Source organism: Xenopus laevis, chromosome 3S (assembly GCF_017654675.1).
Source record: "Xenopus laevis strain J_2021 chromosome 3S, Xenopus_laevis_v10.1, whole genome shotgun sequence".
NCBI classification, from domain to species: domain Eukaryota; kingdom Metazoa; phylum Chordata; class Amphibia; order Anura; family Pipidae; genus Xenopus; species Xenopus laevis.
The window spans coordinates 65,693,931-65,711,493 of NC_054376.1; the positions used below are offsets into that span (position 1 = coordinate 65,693,931).

General features: G+C 37.3%; 1 protein-coding gene across 3 annotated transcripts in view; it reads left to right on the forward strand.

Moving 5' to 3' along the window:
- The window catches only part of LOC108713037 (plexin-A4), a 558,114-nt gene that overhangs the window by 104,460 nt on the left and 436,091 nt on the right, over positions 1–17,563 (forward strand). The window contains exon 1 of one of the 3 annotated variants that reach the window (XM_041588449.1): positions 7,139–7,855. The exons of the other annotated variants lie outside the window; for them this stretch is intronic. The gene's annotated coding sequence lies outside the window, so the exon portion shown is untranslated. Of the gene's footprint in view, positions 1–7,138; positions 7,856–17,563 lie in introns of those variants that run through there. 3 annotated transcript variants of the gene reach the window in all.

Below are 17,563 nucleotides of genomic sequence, written 5' to 3' on the forward strand. Positions count from 1 at the left end.
GATCCTTATTTGCCCCTTACTGATGTTTTTCATTCTAATAATGATATATAATAAACTAATAAATTATCTATACCCACTATTCCAAATGTTCTACTCTTGCAGCCTTATTTATGTTTAGGCTTAAACCTAGCAATTTACGTACTTTATTAAAAATTCAATTTTCATGGTGAGGTTTTTTTTTTTAACATATACAGTTTGTCCATACTGGCAGGCAATTATCCACTCACATGTATGAGAGCAGGTTTATTATGTTATAAAAAATAAGTTTATAGTGATCTATGTGCGGCCGGCTTTACATTCTGAAATTGTATGTGAGGTGAAATTAATAATTTTCATTTTTGCTGTTACTGATCCTTTAAATTTTAGTGCATTTTTATATCTTTATGCAATTTTTCTGGCTGATTATGCAAGGTAAAATGCAATGGCATCCAAAATACTTTAAATTGAACCATCAGGCTCATTTGCACTTGGGCTGTAACCTATAGCAACCAATCGGAAATTAGCTTTGACTGGCCTGCTTTAGTTAGAATAATGAAAGCATATGTCTGATGTGCTGCAATGTGTTTGTAAATGAAGGCCAGTGCCCAATGTGTTTAAATTATAATGATAGAATGCTTGATTGGCTTCACCAGACAATAACTTCTGAATAACACATCACCCTGACTTGCTTGTCTCAGCACATCAAGCTATACAAAATGTGCAGTGAATTCAAAATCCAGAACTGGACAGTACAATATAGCTTGCTTATTTTTTATAATAAATCTTGTCAATGTTTGTTATGCATACATAGGAAAATGGTGTATTCTGTTATGTAAAATGTAGTACCATTCATTTTGGAACATTTTTTCACTAGCAAAATTTATGATATTATAGAAGAGGATTACTAGTACAACCTGTACTGTTATGCTTCTTGGATTTAACACAGTGGTTCCCAAACTGTAACTCAAGGGGAAACAAATAAGTACGAATGCCAGTCAAGATGCAAACCAGGGGAATGATTGTTACTATCGTGCATGCCTCTGAAATGATGATGAGTCTCTGTTGATTGTTGACGTATAACCTTGTTTTGAGTTGAGAAAGCCTAATTAAAAGTTTAACCCCATAAAAGGTCTAAGCCAAATCCCTGATCTAACAGCACTGATCTAAGAGGTCTATGGCAAGCAGGGAGTAGGAGTAAGGCTAGATAATTTTTTAACTCAATCGAAAATCATTGAACTGGGATAAAAAAAAACAAAAAACATTATTCTGCTTTAACTGCTCTTGAAGCTAACAAGTCTGGGAGAAACAGTTTATCTCTCATCTACTGGAATGTTGTAATTACTGAGAAAGGAAGCTGCTGGGTAACATTGTATTGTGCCACTTCTTGCAATTCTCTTGGACAGATAAGGAGAAAAAAATGTGTAGTAGTGAAGGGAATTTATTTTTCTATGAATAGCATTCTATGACACACTGAAGATTGCTCATATTTTACACTACACTATAATAGTTGAGAATTTATTAGTCCCCTCTTAAGGAGACATTCACAAGCATTGAAAGGCTGAAGAATTAAGGGCACACTCCAGGTCATTTAACCAGTGTCCTTGGACTCATAAAACTCCGGAAATAGAACTTTGGTTTAGGATTATTAGTCCTGATGGAAATTTCCACAGCTCTGCGGCTCATCTTCACTTTCTGCTTTTCCAGTTCAGCCCGAAAGAATGAGTACCATAAACGTTGGTTTGTCTATGGTTACCTGTTCCTATAAGCCTATGATTAAGTGTGGGACTGCCCAAAATGCATTAGGCCCTAGTGATGCTGCTGGGGGCTGCATGTTTTTAATGCAAGGTGAATAAAGGATTTTTTTTAATGAAAAAGTTTGGGAACCCCTGTTAATTTTTTGGAGTTTTGTTTATCATTGGCTGAGAAGTAGCAACTTCTTTTTAATATTTAACATGCCTTATAGAAATAGTAGTATTTCAGCAGTTACATAAAGTTTATTAACAGAAAATATGCATCATAACAAAATGTTAGGTGCATAAATTTGGGCATTTGAACTAGCCACACAGCCCCACAGCATGATGGAACCTCCACCAAATTTGACAGCAGGTAGCTTGGAATGCGGTGTTCTTCTTCCGCCATACAAATTGCTTTTTGTTATGACCAAATAACTAAATTTTTGTCTCATCAGTCCAAAGCACTTTGTTCCAAAATGACTGTGGCTTGTCTAAATGAGCTTTTGCATACAACAAGTGACTCTGTGGCATAGGTGCAGAAAGGGCTTCTTTCTCATCACCCTGCCATACAGATGTTCTTTGTGAAAATTGTGCTGAATTGTAGAACGATGTACAGATACACCATCTGCAGCAAGATGTTCTTGCAGGTCTTTGGAGGTGATTTTTGCGTCGTCTTTAACCATTCTCACAATCTTCCACATATTCCCCTCCTGTATTTTTCTTGGCCTGCTACACCTGGGTTTTACAGCAACTGTGCCTGTGGCCTTCAATTTCCTGATTACTTTCCTTACAGTTGAAACAGACTCTGAGATAGCTTTTTGTAGCCTTCCCCTAAACCATGATATTGAACAATCTTTGTTTTCAGATCTTTTGAGAGTTGCTTTGAGGATCCCATGCTGTCACTCTTCAGAGGAGAGTCAAACAGAAGCACAACTTGCAATTGGCCACCTTAAATACCTTTTCTCATGATTGGACACATCTGCCTATGAAGTTCAAGGCTTAACGAGCTAATCCAACCAATTTGGTGTTGCCAGTAATCAATATTGAGCAGTTACATGCATTCAAATTGGCTAAATTATCCAAATTTTTGCACAGCCAGTTTTTCACATTTGATGTAATTTCATACATACTGCTTCACTAAAAATTTTGTTCAGAAAACACCCCAGTACTCAGATGTTCCTGGTAAATGAAAGACATACCACTGTTATCTTTTTTTTGTTGAAAGTTGAGTAAATTATTATGCAGGCTGAGAGGGGTTCCCAAACTTTATCATATGACTGTATATATATATATGCGTCGAATTTGCGTGATTCGCTGCCTGCGAATAAATTCACGGCACATTTTCGACGGCGAATTTGCGCCGGCATCCAAAAAACGGACGCCGGCGTCAAAAACGAGACACCGGCGCCGTTTTGTGAATTTTTCGTCGAAGCTAAATGGCGCAAATTCGCCCATCACTACTGTCAAGCCACAGTGCTAAAAAGATCTGCCTGTTCTATGCACTTATGTGTTTCTAGTAATCTGATGGCCATTTGTAAATGGGGTCATAATTACTCTTTAATATCCTAATACTCTGAAGTGGTGTAATAAGTTACCAGACTATCGCCGGTTCATTCCCCCACGGCATAATCATCTCACATTAAAAATCTAATTGGATAAAAAGTTGAAGATTTTATTTTGTATGACTAAGGGAGTGTTTTGCTCCTGCTGAAATACTGCAAGCTGAGATTCAGCTGAATTCTTTTATTTTCTATGTATTATTACTTGTGTATCCCTCTGTAGCACGTCTGAACTGTGGGGGAATACAATACTCTATTATGTGGTATTGTTCCCATCATTTTGGACACAGTAGCTATTGGGGCTGTTCACATAAAAGGCTAGCAATTTTTCACTACTGGTACTTTCTTGTCTCCCAGACTGCCTTTACCCTGCATACTTCTAAGTTTCCTGCAACCATGGCTATCCTAGTGCAGCTCTACAAGGCCACCCATTTTTATTCAGACTGGTTTATCTAATATAGATCTGCATAGAAAAGAACATTTTGAGCCTCTCTGACATGTAAGAGCCAATGCAATTTAAATCCCAAGCGCTGTAACAATATCCCTGGCTGGGGAGATGGGCTGTCAGCACACTTTACAGCAATGAACATGTCAAACAGGAGTGGCAATTTTCACAATAACTGAAATGTATGATAAGACAAAATAATTACATTACTAAATAAGCCCCTATGTTTTAGATGTGTATCATTTATCAGCCCATTTAAAGACATCTGAGCAGAGTAAATCAGGTCACCGAAGGGGACTAAAACAGGGGTCAAATTGTTTTGGAAGGAGGTCGCTGATTGAGTTAAAAAGCTTATCCTACATTAGCAGCTGCCCAAAATGTAAAATGCAACAACTGTGACAGACAGTTCAAGGATTCACTCTTTTATGGTATACACATCATTATATATTTATGAGAACAATATATATTGACCTATCCATTTACATAAGGGTCTGTGTTTCTGTGTGTAAGAGAATCTGTGGGAAGGGACAAAATGTGTATACTCTGCAGCAAGGTTTCTTTCCTGACCCCTGCACCTAAATCTCTCACTGTGCTTTCATTTATTTATTTCCAAATCCTTTAAACAGAAGGTAGCATTGATATGTGTTGTGTGAATGCAGACTGCTATGGCTTGAGGCCCTGTTCACATAAAATGATTACCCCAGTCTGTGTCTGTCCAGTATGGAAAACAGATTAGAATAAAATACTCTGTTGCATCATTTGTGAAAGAAAGATGGTAGGTTGGACATTTTATACTTAGCGCGGCTGTTCAAAAGAAAGTGCATAAATTGTTTGATTCCCAAACCCAGTTCCATCCTGGTTAAATGGGTTCTCAAACCCAAACTTTTTTTTCTTGCACAGTGAAAGAAAATGTCATTGTATGCAAATTTCTAATATACATTCATTACATATATCTTTTACAGTTATTTGTAATGCAGTTGTTATTAAATGAAGTATTTGCTTATATTCTTTACACTCCAAGCTCTGGCTCCTGAAACAATGTTGCAAGCCACCCATTTAAAGTTTATTGAGAGACTTAGAGAACTGACTCCTGTTACATCAGATCCAGAGAACAGAAAGGGATAAGCACTGCTTTCAATACCAATTACATTTATAAATAATTTTTGGGTAAGTTACTTTTAGTATATGTATTATAGATACTCTTCTTCTTTCCTGCTTTCATAACCTGGCAGACAAAAGAACTATTGCTCTGTGAAGGTTCAATTTTGGTATTTTGTATACTAGACACTGCCTGGTTGCTGGGGTTAATTGGACCTTCTAAAAATTCTGAAACTGTTTTGTTGAGCAAAAAGCTTTAAATGTGTGGACACACACAAATATATATATAGTCCTAGTGGACCCCAGACAATGACAATTCCCATCAGCTGTAAGCTGTTTTGGGCAGGGCCCTCCTTACTTTTTGGTTACTAGTTGCGTTGTATGTAAATCTGAATGATCAGTGTATATACCCATTTATTGTATAGTGCTGAGGATATGTTAGTGCTTAATAAATATGTTTTAATACTTCTACTATCAATAATAATTACGCCAGAGATCTACTTTTAATTTATTAAAGGAAAATAGTAAAAAAAAAACCCTCTCTCCACCACCTCAACGATTCTCAATATTTTACCCGTTGACAAAGTGCTTTGTGCAGTTATCAAAAGTTTAAATAACTTAGCATAACATCTCAAATATAATTAATTAATAACTGTGGTCTCAAGACTACCTTTCTATCTTGAAATAGAGCTAATCTTCCCTGTAAAACCACAAATCCACCAGTGGCATGTAATAAAATGAGTTATTAAGAGAAATTTTAAATGCGGTTGAGGTAGGCTACGTTGTTCAATCGGTATAAATTTGAGTTTGCCTTAAGAAAGCCCAGGCGACACACATGTTGGCAAAACGACCCTATCTATCCAGACTTTGTTTTTAACTAAATTTATAGCGATTGAACAACGTAGCCTACCTCAACTGCATTTAAAATTTCTCTTAATAACTCATTTTATTACATGGCACTGGTGGATTTGTGGTTTTACAGGGAAGATTAGCTCTGTTTCAAGATAGAAAGTTAGTCTTGAGACCACAGTCCCCAGCGTCCTACTGTCTCCCCGAGTGGGGTCCCAGGGCCTAGAAATGAATCAGGCAGCAGTTTCTTGGGACTTCTCCACCTCTGTACTATTTTCTTTTTCCTACTTCAATTTCCTAAATGCTGGTTTTGGTATTTTTCTCCTTTTTAAATATTTAATGAATTCATTTTCTCAACACCTAATAACATTTAACAACTAATTCGGATTAATTTTTTCACTGGCAATCTAAGATTGCAATTTGCACTAGCACTCGCACTTCTAATTATTTTTGAAATGTGTACAACCTAAGGTTTAAGAGCATTTGGTCCTACATAGGCAATTAATTAACACACATTTCTCTACCTCAACACGCTATTAATTAAGCACAAGCACAATATTATCCCTTTCAAACCACCAATGATCTACTGCCACCAGTTCTAGTGGGTCCTTGATGTAAGGTTTGTTGGTGGTGGGTCCTAGAAGGCTTCAGGGGCAGAATAAGAAATTGCCCCCTGCAATAAAATCTTCAGAGGGGCCCAGTGCACAAAGATAACTAATCCACCCCCTGCTTGTGCATGTGTTTGTGTGTCATCCCTCTGCTTAAGCAGGTGCATAAAAATGTGTCAGTAGTTGTCTGTATAGGAAGTGGACCTCATGGTCCAGGCCCCGTCTGCTTCCTTTACATTTACACCACTGGAAAGGTTTTTGCTGTCCCTTGCAAAGTGCTGACTGATTGCTAGGCTAATTCACTAAGCTGGTATGAGGGCACAGATACCCTGCAAAAGTTTTTCTTTGGTGCTAATGCTTGTGAACATGCCACTGCAGCAATACCCACTGTGTACAAACCACTGAAGCAGTGAGAGGGTCAGAATAGAATGCAGATGTGCAAAGCATCACACACTTACCTGCTTAATTATCTGAGGCCTGCACAAAGATGCAGCATTTTGGAATGAAATATTATATGGAATTTCCCCTCCCCAAAAAAATGCTTATTAATAGGGGTTCAGGGCGTTGCATTAGTGTCTGTTTCACTTGTTCCTGAAACACATCTTGGGCCTCATCACCACTGACCCTCATAGGAGCACACTAGAAATATTCAGCTGACTTCCATATGAATTATCTCATATTAAACACATTTCAGTATACTTCAATATTATAATTAAGCAATATAAGTTAATATGTTTTCAGTCTCATCCTCCAGAAAGAAGTGAGAAGCCTATGGCCCTCACTCTTTCTGGAGGTCTTGCTTGGGTGCTGGCAAATAAAAGTGTACAGATAGGCCAATCAGGGTGCAGATGGTAGATGTCACTGGTGAGTAAGAAGGGGGAGGACTCGTAAGCCGAAGCACGGGCAGCTGGAAGTTGTGAGCACTAGTAGGGGGGCACACATGCACAGACAGGCGCACACGCAGCGCTATTCCAGACAAACTTTCCAGTGAATGCAGAGCGGGAGGCGCCCGGCAGGAGCACAGGGAAGGCGCTGACATTTATCACATTTGGAAAGGCAAGTGGCCATTTCTGGAGAGGTGGCACCTACACACATTCAACTGGCACACGATATACCGGAGCTTGTGTCATTGCTATAGGATATGGTATATGTGGCTAAGGCTGTGAGTAGCTGCAGAGCTGTGTGAGTGGAGCGGGAGGAGGCAGAGCAAGTAACCGCCGCACAAGCTGTGAGAGACACACACAAGAGCCGCAGGGATACGGAGTGTCAGCAAACGACTGTCTCTTCACTGCAGGCACCTGCAGTCTAAACCGAAAGGGCTTCAATTATCCCCAAGAGCTGCGTCCGACTCTTCCCCCTCATTCAAGGAGGCAGTTATCTATCAGGAAGGTGCGCGGATTATTGGGAACCTGCTCAGCTGCGCGTTGTTGATTGCCGACCCCACGGACATCTGGATCTCTTAAGCGGCGTTGCAGCGATTTCTGGGAGTATTGGCGGAGTGCGGGGATGTTGGGAAAGGGACCATCTGCAGTATCAATGCGGCTGAACTGAAGGAAGGGGAGGGGGGAGGCGCCCGGCTCCCAGGTAAGAACCTACAGAGGTACCATAGGCACTGGCCACAGCAACGGCATTATGTAATCTTACTAGCACATCTCTTCTTCCTTATAGCTCCTTCCCTGCTCTTCTAGTGTGTGTGTGTGTGTGTGTGTGTGTGTGTGTGTGTGTGAGGCCAAATGCACCTGCGCTTGTTGTCCCAGTCAGCAGTCACCTGTTTATTACCCAAGTGACCCCTTTGCACATGTGTATTAACTCAGTCATTCTTATTCCCTTTATATTAGGCAAACCATCAGTCAGTAATGCCCCAGTGTTCCCTTTGTAATACCTCAGTGACCCCTATGCCCCTTGTAGTGCCTCAAAGATCTGTGCCCCTGTCTGGTGCCCATGTGTAGTACTTCTGTGTTGTACCCAGTGATCACTCTGCCCCTGTGTATTTCATATAGGATTTTGCATTTCCTTTTCCTGGTAGACAGATGCTATTCAGTCCCATGCAGGAAAGCAGACTGTGATGGGGATTCATCTTGCCCAGACCACCCCAGTTAAAGAGCAGCACTGCAGTAGTGTAAGAGGGGCTTTCTGACAGATATTTTACTATTCAGGGTTGAGACCATGCTAGCACACAAGTAATTCTACATATTCTACACACAAGGGAAGGAAATGAGAGTTGTACAACCTGCAGTCCTACAGAAGCTGTTGTACTACAGCTCCCAGCATTCATGTTTTGGGTTGTAGTTCAAAACAGCTTAAGGATCACGGTTTCTAAAGCCCTTTTACTTGGGACTAGCAGGGGAGATGAACACCGAGTACCAAGCAAATGTATTGTAGATTTATATCATGAAGCCAGAAGAACATCTGGAGATTAACAGGCTAGTACCAAAACAGTGAAAATGTTCCTGTGTATGTACCATCCCTCATGGTAGAATAGTGGGCACTAAATTCCAGTGCATGGGATCAGAGTGGGAACATGAGATGTGCAGGACGTGCCTGTGTGTGTGGAGCACCCAATATCAGCATGTAATGCAGTTTAGTAACTGCACACTGGGGAACTTTATACTCTGCACTGCTAAAAAGACACATGTAAGAACTTGCAGCTCATTTATTTTATCTTTATCTGCCTCTTGCTGCACACTAAAAACACATGTAGATGTGTGTCTATCTGTTGGGAGTGTTTCCTTAAAAATATCTATTAGTATATTAATACCACCCTATTTAGCATTCATAAAGATCTGTACACATATAAATACAGAATTTTCATATACCGGTCTCCTTTCAGAGTATATGCTGTTTGTCTGTGTTTATTTTACAACTTATTTTTACTTGCTTCTGGTTTTACTATTCCCACACAATATAGTGACTACATACAGTATACTATAGTCAGTGTACACTTACACAGTTTATTGGTGATTTCCCTATCAAATAAGCCTGTGTAAAGAGGATATCTGACTGATCTGTGTTAGAATAATGAATGCCCCTACTTTCTATTAAAAAATAAATTTTCTATTTATCATATTATCCTTTAAGACTATTGAATATACAGGTACACCAAGGCAAGCACTTGCTTCCATCTTAGCCATATCTGCGAGAGTCTAATGTGTAGTCTAATGTGACATGCAGGGGCAGCACAGCCCAGACTTCACTAGAAAGAGATTCCTTATGCATTGGCCATTTATTCAGATTCTGTAGGCGATCCAAGTGAAAAAGCTGCCTGTAAAGGCTTTGGTACTCACTGGAAAAGCAAAATACTAAACTAAGCATATGTGGGGTTCTTTTTTTGTGTCTCTTTACTGTAGCACATTTCTTATAGGTTGACAGTAGAGAGCATGTCATTCTGATTTTCAGTTGTGATATTTGCAAGCAACCCTTATATACTATTAGAAGACGGCTATGTCCTATACCATAAGTACTGCAAGACTTTACACTATGCTTGTTTCCATACCGCATATTAGACTTTTTGCTTGTTCAATCTGACCATCCCTTCAGTCTATACATGCACTATATGTTCGTGTAGTACACTGTGGGGATTGTAATGCAATGCTGAGTAATGCATTGCTCGCTGCATGGCAGCTAAAGCCATATACACGTGGCAGTGTGAATGTACCTCTATTTTATTGAGACTTGCCTCCTTCCGCGTGTCCCTATGTGAAATAATTGTTGGCTGCTCCTCTCAGCTGATGTTTTATAAATAAGCTGGGTTGCTGTGTTGAGAATGCATCCCCATCCCACATTACTTCACTTAACACTTAATGTGAGCATCTTGAAGACAATGTGTCTGAGTCTTGGCAGCATTGGACCTCCTGATCCAACAATGTGTCGGCACAGAGTATTTTTTTTAGTGTTTAATTTTTAGGAGATATTATTTGTAGATTATAAAATACCAGTGGGGGCAAATGTGCTGGCTTGCCAGTAAGTGCTTGGACTAATGTATTCTCCTCACTGCTCAGTGCAAAACATCCTCCTTGCAAAAACCTATGCGGTTTCCCATCTATGCACTCGAGGTCTGGCCAAAGCACTGGGGACACATGGCACATAATAATAACCCAAAAGAAATGGAAATCCTTTCCAGCTTTCTTTTCAGATTCTTTTCTCTGGACACTTTTATCTTCCGCAAAGTGCATTACAAGGATTGCTGATTAATGGCAAAGTATTTATGAGTTATTTATTTTCTCTGTTTTACTCTGGCCATCCTTTGGGGGTGCAGATATATTTTCTCTTGTTTTTAATCTCATGTCTGCAATCACGTGAGTTATATCATATGTTTGCTTCCCCTCCCCCCAAACCTCATGCATGTTTGTTGCCAGTATGCATATTATAAATGGACAGAGGGCTCTTTAAAAAAAAAAAAAAAAAAACTTGCAATTTATTTGCTTTTAGGGATCTACCATGGCTGAAAATTCTTGGTGAAAATCAATTCTATTCTCTGTGATGTTTTGTATCTAGGTTTTCTCATAACATAACATTGTCTCTCCTGTAAAACAAAATATGTTAGAAGGTCTCCCTAGAAATGCCCTGGAAGGGCACAAACTGTCTGCTCTAGTACAGCCTCAACTTTCCAGGATTTAATCTTGACCTAGAGGTCTAGTCAGTTATGAATTATAGAACATATCCAAGTGGGCAGGGAAAGGAACACTCCGATAGGCTGGAAATGCTAAACATTTCATTCAGACTTGCGTTCTTAGATTTTGAGGGTCTCTAAGGACCGTATATTAAGAGCTGGAAAAAGGTGGGGGTGTAGTGTTAGTTTGATATATGCTATAGTGTGTAATGCTGATATACGATAAGGGAGCTGTATAGGAAGGACAGGCAGGTAGGAAGTCTAAAAAAGTGCAAGTGGGTTTTATTGTAATTCAGCTGAGTTCTGTCTCTGATATACTGTAGACACTATGCTTGATAAGTGTTTCCATGCCTGTTAAATGTTATTGCAAGTACTGTCATTAAGATTTTTTTCTAAATAATTTTAAATGCGACACATGTACCTGTTCTCAATATATTTAAGTTACTTTGTGTATGCATTTTGTCCCTTAGTTTGGATTATAAGGACTATATCCCAAAGTAACTGCTTATTAAAAGTTCATGCTCTCTATAAGCAAAATTAATTGAATTTAATCCTTTGGTCAGTTATTTATTTTCAGTTTTTGTCCGGGGCCTTTTTTTATTTTTTCCGGTTTATTGTGATATTAAGTACTTACCTCCAATCCTGGTTTTATCTGCATCATGATATCATTCAGTGGGTTGGCTTATGAGACCAAGCACAGAAACATAATATGGTAGTGTTTTAGAGCTATCACAGAGCCCAGATTACTCCCCATTGCTACATTCATCAATGTCTTTAGAAGTGGAAATAGCTTGGCAAATTCAATCAGTTCTCTTCCAACTTAAATATATTATAACATGGTGAATTATAGTACTGAACATAGGAGAAATAAACATATTTCATAAAACATTGTACACAATACTCTGAACACACTGTTTCAATTTATGGGGGCCCATGTAGGACAGCATATGGTCTATACTTTGGGGCAGATTTATAAAAGGTTGAGGTGAATTTTCGAATTAAAAAAAAAAAATCAAGTTTCTAGCTATTTTTTGTGTACTTTGACTAGGGAATAGTCCAAATTCGATTAGAAAAGAATTGAAAATTTGAATATTGAAATTTATCATGTACTGTCTCTTTAAAAATTCGACTTCTACCATTTGCCATCTAAAACCTGCCACGTTGCTGTTTTAGCCTATGGGGGGCCTCCTAGAACCTATATGGAGTCAATTGGTGGAAAATCAAAGTTTTTTTGGCAAAAACTTTGATTCGAATTTGATCGAATGCACTATTACTTCGACAGACCTATTAGATTGAAACGGATTCCTTGAACAGCACTCCCTTTATGATGTGGCGTTTATTATTTATACACCCATATTACAGAAATCCGACGTTACGGTCCCCATTAGCACCTTCCTTAAGAATGCCCCCATTAGGACTTTTGTAATCCTTAAGAATGGTCTTAATGGGGACAGAAACATAAAATTTCTGTAATATGTGTGTATATATAATAACTGCCACATCATAAAGGGAGTGCTGGTCCAGGAATTGTTTATTCCAGCACAGACCTGTATGCTGAATATTTGAACTTGCACCCCGCAATTGTTTGATCAGGAGTGCAGGCACTTATGGACATATATATATATATATATATATATATATATATATATATATATATATATATATATATATATATATTGACCACACCCATTTTTGTGACCACACCCCCTGATTACCATGTTCATTTTACAAAAATTGGCGGGTTATGAAAGTCAGAACACATTTCCAAGAGACCTGTTTTCTTACATTGTTACAATTACTTATTTGCTTATCTTAAATTGTTACAAAAGTTTCCAAGTGCACCTGGTGGCTGTTCTGGGCTCTCTGCCAAAAGCCAATTAAGTTAGAAACATTGTTTCTTTTTCTGGCTATATTTTTGTATATAGCCAGATATGGTATATTTTTTAAAACTAGTAATATTCTGTCTGTGGCCCTCTAGCTGTTAGATTTCCAGGATCCCACTGGGACCATCAAACTGAGTGATGTAGTTCAGCAAAAGCTAGAGAGAGAGAGAGAGTGCTCCAACATGTGGCCTAATTTGTCACATTTAATATTTTGTAATATTAATGTGACTATGGTTGCCACCTTACCCCTTTAATAGTTTTAGGCTGCCCTTAATGTAAGAAGTAATCTAAGGGGGTAATATAATGAAAGTTATGCACCTGATCCGCTAACCAAGAGTAAATCAGATATTGAATCCTTTGCGAAAGAATCGGCCGAATACCGAACCGAAACCCAATCTTATTTTGCATATGCAAATTAGGGATGGGAAGGGGAAAACATTATTACTTCCTTGTTTTGTGACAAAAAGTCACATGATTTCCCTCCCTGATATCCATATGCAAATTAGGGTTCGGATTCGGTTCGGCCGGGCAGAAGGATTTGGCCAAATCTCGAAAACCGATTCGGTGCGTGTATATATGTATATGTATATGTATATATGTATGTATATATGTATATATATATATATATATATATATATATATATGTATATATATATATATATATATATATATGTATATATATATATATATATATATATATATATATATATATATATATATATATATATATATATATATATATATAGTAGTTGTAAAGTACAGGGTCATTATCAATTACTTAGTCATCTGGAACAGACGATTCCAGGACCAGCACTTCCTTTCGTGATTTCAGTGTTTTTATTTATACACACATATAGCCACTCCCTGTCTTTATGTGTGTATAAATAAAAACACTGAAATCACGAAGGGTAGTGCTGGTCCAGGAAACTTTTTTTCCAGATGACTATATATATATATATATATATATATATATATATATATATATATATATATATATATATATATATATATATATATATATATATATATATATATATATAAAACTTTTTCAGGCTGTGTTTGAGCTGTAAATGTAGTTTGAGGAAGTAATTAGCTAAACTGTCAATGACACGCTGAAAACATCAATTAAACAGATTATAGGCTTCAGTTCAATTTCATATCAATTTACAGTCAAGATGAATGCATCAAAGCTTATTACATCTACTGCATTCTCTTATCAAAACAATTAATACTTTATGTTGAACAGGTACCACTGATTAAAAAGACTAAAACAACCAATATTATTTTCTTATCATCTATAATGATGATCGTGACAATCAAGACCAAACCATGGTGAGGAGCTACAGACTGATTTTAATTGGAGGTTGATGTTTATAATAATGTTGCAAAGCTTAACAAATCCACAAGGATTATTTATTTGCCAAGAAGATGGTGATAATGTATATTTTATTCAGGTTAGATCAACTGCTGGTTTAGTTAGTGTTAACATTACATTTTGTAACATTACTAATGTAGAATATTGCACATTCATCGCATTATCAGGTGCAATAACATTGGAGGCTCCAATATATCTGTGTTAGTAGTCACAAGGTCAAACTGCAACGTAATGGAAATCCTTGTAAATATTGAATTCCATTGCAGTGTTCCTGTATTTATAGTTGATCTTTATAGCTCGACACCATAATGAGCATACCTTTGGTTTACAAGTGACAGTTTATTCATATAAACAAATTGTTGGAGGCAGTTGTTAATCAATATGCACTGTATATATCAAGATAACATGTAGACAGGAACTCCTTTTTGATCTGAGTAATTGGATGACATAGCAGCACAGATCAGGACTAACATTATACTATTCCTGAGACATGAAAGGGAGCTATAGTTAATATACTGTAATTGCTGCACCAATTTACATGTATTGCATTTTATGCAGTGCAAAGAAATTAGAAAAGAGCAGTTGCTGTTTTCTAGATACTGGGTGGAGGTGATATACAGGTATGGGACCTGTTATCCAGAATGCTCGGGACCTGGGGTTTTCCGGATAATGGATCTTTCCGTAATTTGGGTCTTCATGCCTTAAGTCTACTAGAAATTAATTTGAAACATTAAGTAAACCCAATAGGCTGGTTTTGCTTCCAATAAGGATTAATTATATCTTAGTTTGGATCAAGTACAATCTACTGTTTTATTATTACAGAGAAAAAGGAAATCATTTTTAAACATTTGGATTATTTGGATAAAATGGAGTCTATGGGAGACAGCCATTCCGTAATTCTGAGCTTTCTGGATATCGGGTTTCCGGGTAAGGGATCCTATACCTGTATTAAATAATCACAGCTACATTTGTATGCTCCTACAACATTGGGGTTCTGATAACTGACCTTCAAATTGCTTTTTTTTCTCGAAAAATCCGGTATATTTCTAATAATAGAAAGGCCTTGTAATGTAATGGTTAAGAACAAGTTGCAAAAGCTGAGAAGTAGTAGTTATATAATACTGTAAGAATTTATTCTAATAGATAAAATGAATATGTTTGTGGGTGAATGCTAATGTTCCTAGAGGAATATTTTGCTGCTGTGTAATAGACATATGGACTTCGTCAGAGTGGTTACATTCCTCTGTGCTTAGTAAGTTTCCAAAACAATTAATGCCTCAAGGGGAATTCACATTTTGTTTCAATGATAGGGATGCACCTTGGGAATCAGCCACTCCATTCTCTAGCACATACACACTCACACACACACAAACTTCTTAAGGCATTTTTAATTAACTCATCATGCATAACTTGTTTTATTTGTTCAAGATAAATGACTTTTATTACGGTCTATAATAAGTAATTTTCCTATAATGAGTTATTGTTAATACCCCAGTACACAGTATTCTTGTTACTAGTTGCTTATAATATCTGTTAAATTCACAGCACTGGGTGAAACAGTCTTTTGGTAGATTATATACTTATGTGCTGTCTAAGTTGCTAATGGGAGGAGGTTACTTGTAGACTTAAATCCTGTTGTCTGGATCTCCAACTTGTGGTATGAATGCAATTTTTACATACCGCCCAGCATGTTTTGCTATTCCAACACTGAATAGTCATTCGTTCTTGCTATCATGTAACATGTATGTATTGTAAACTATTAGTAAAAATAATGCAGCCTCTTCATTAGAATATTGCATTTTTTTTTAGAGAATTGAATTCTTTATACTGTTTTGTGACTGCATGACCTTAATTCACATTCACATTGCCAAGTTAGACTACAAATTCCAGCTATGACTATCTTTTTCTCTGAGTGGGATGCTGGGGTTTATAGTTCAGAAGTTTCTGGACTGCTGATTTTCTATGTTTGGTTAAAAAAAAATACAAACCGATGATGAGGATGGCATGGAGTTCCCCTGCTGCTGCTAAACTTGTCTTATTATTCTTTACCTGGTTGCGTGTGAAACTTGGCAGCAGAAGCTAGGGGGTTACTTCCTGTCTATTGCAGTTATTTCATATAGGGGGCAGCCATCACAGAAAAAAATACACAAATTAAGACTGGAGTGCATTTTTTGAATGCATTGCTGTACCTATGGAATACCAAATACCATTTCCAATATCTAAAGTTCTAATAATTGCTCTCTGTGTATATAAATACAGTATGTATAGCTTTTATAGAAAATTAATGTACTTAATACATTTAAACTTCAGATAGTATTTATTCCATACAAATGGGCTATTCCCATGACAAATAAGGAGAGATTTCTTTACCATATAATTCTTCACTTTTGTTTTAATAAATATGGGCAGTGAGCTGATGCATTTGTACACAAGAAACCAAAAAATATACATTACTGTAGCTAGATACTCAATCATATGCATTCACCTTTACCCTGTATTTCTGCTCTTACACTACCAATGTGCACTTGCTGAAAATGATGCCAAAGATTATGTCCTGGCACATATTTCACTATCTAATTTATTATCTTTCCTGCTGTTTAAACAATTTAATAGGCTAAGTGTAGAGTTGTTGCAGAGAAGACTTACAGCACCCCACCAGCAAGCTCAGACTGTTGGCTAAGATCAAAGAAAGTAGAATCTGTGAGCAAATTGGCCATCTGAATATCCCTTTACTTCATTATAGCATTGCTTTAAATCTGAAATCCACAATGTTTGATTTCTATAATTTTAGACTATTACATTGCAGGAGTATAAACACATTTCCTCTGTGTTCTGTACATCAAACTGTGTGAATGATTTTAACGCTTGATGGGCGGATGTTACCTGCCCCTGATTGACTAATGCTGCAACGTTGTAAAACTGTTTTTTGGATATTCATTTATGGTTGTATTACACATGTACATCTGTACCTATATCTATTTTATAAAAGCTTGGTATTAGCATTACTAAGTAATATGAGACGGATGAGTAAACAGGTAGGTTAGATAGTTTCCAAATTGAAGAATAAATTATTTGTTAACTGTTATGTTTTGGTAGCCGAGTATGAGTAGAGTATAACAGTGCTTTATTAGCAGAATCATGCAGGCATTACACAACAGTAACTTTCACTTTTTAAGCAGTCTAGACAGTATTGTGTATTCACAGTTTAACTATTGTGTACAGTGATATCTACAGGCCATTTGAATAAACACCACATATTCCCCCTATAGTGGTGTAGTAAATTTAGATTGTCCTTGTTTCAGTATTCCTGGTTTCTTAATTCTGACTAAAGTTCCAGGCTGAAAGTGTACTTCTCTGGCACCACGTTTTCTGTCAGTATAAGCCTTGCATTTGGCTTGGTGACGTTTCATAATGTCAGCAGTAGA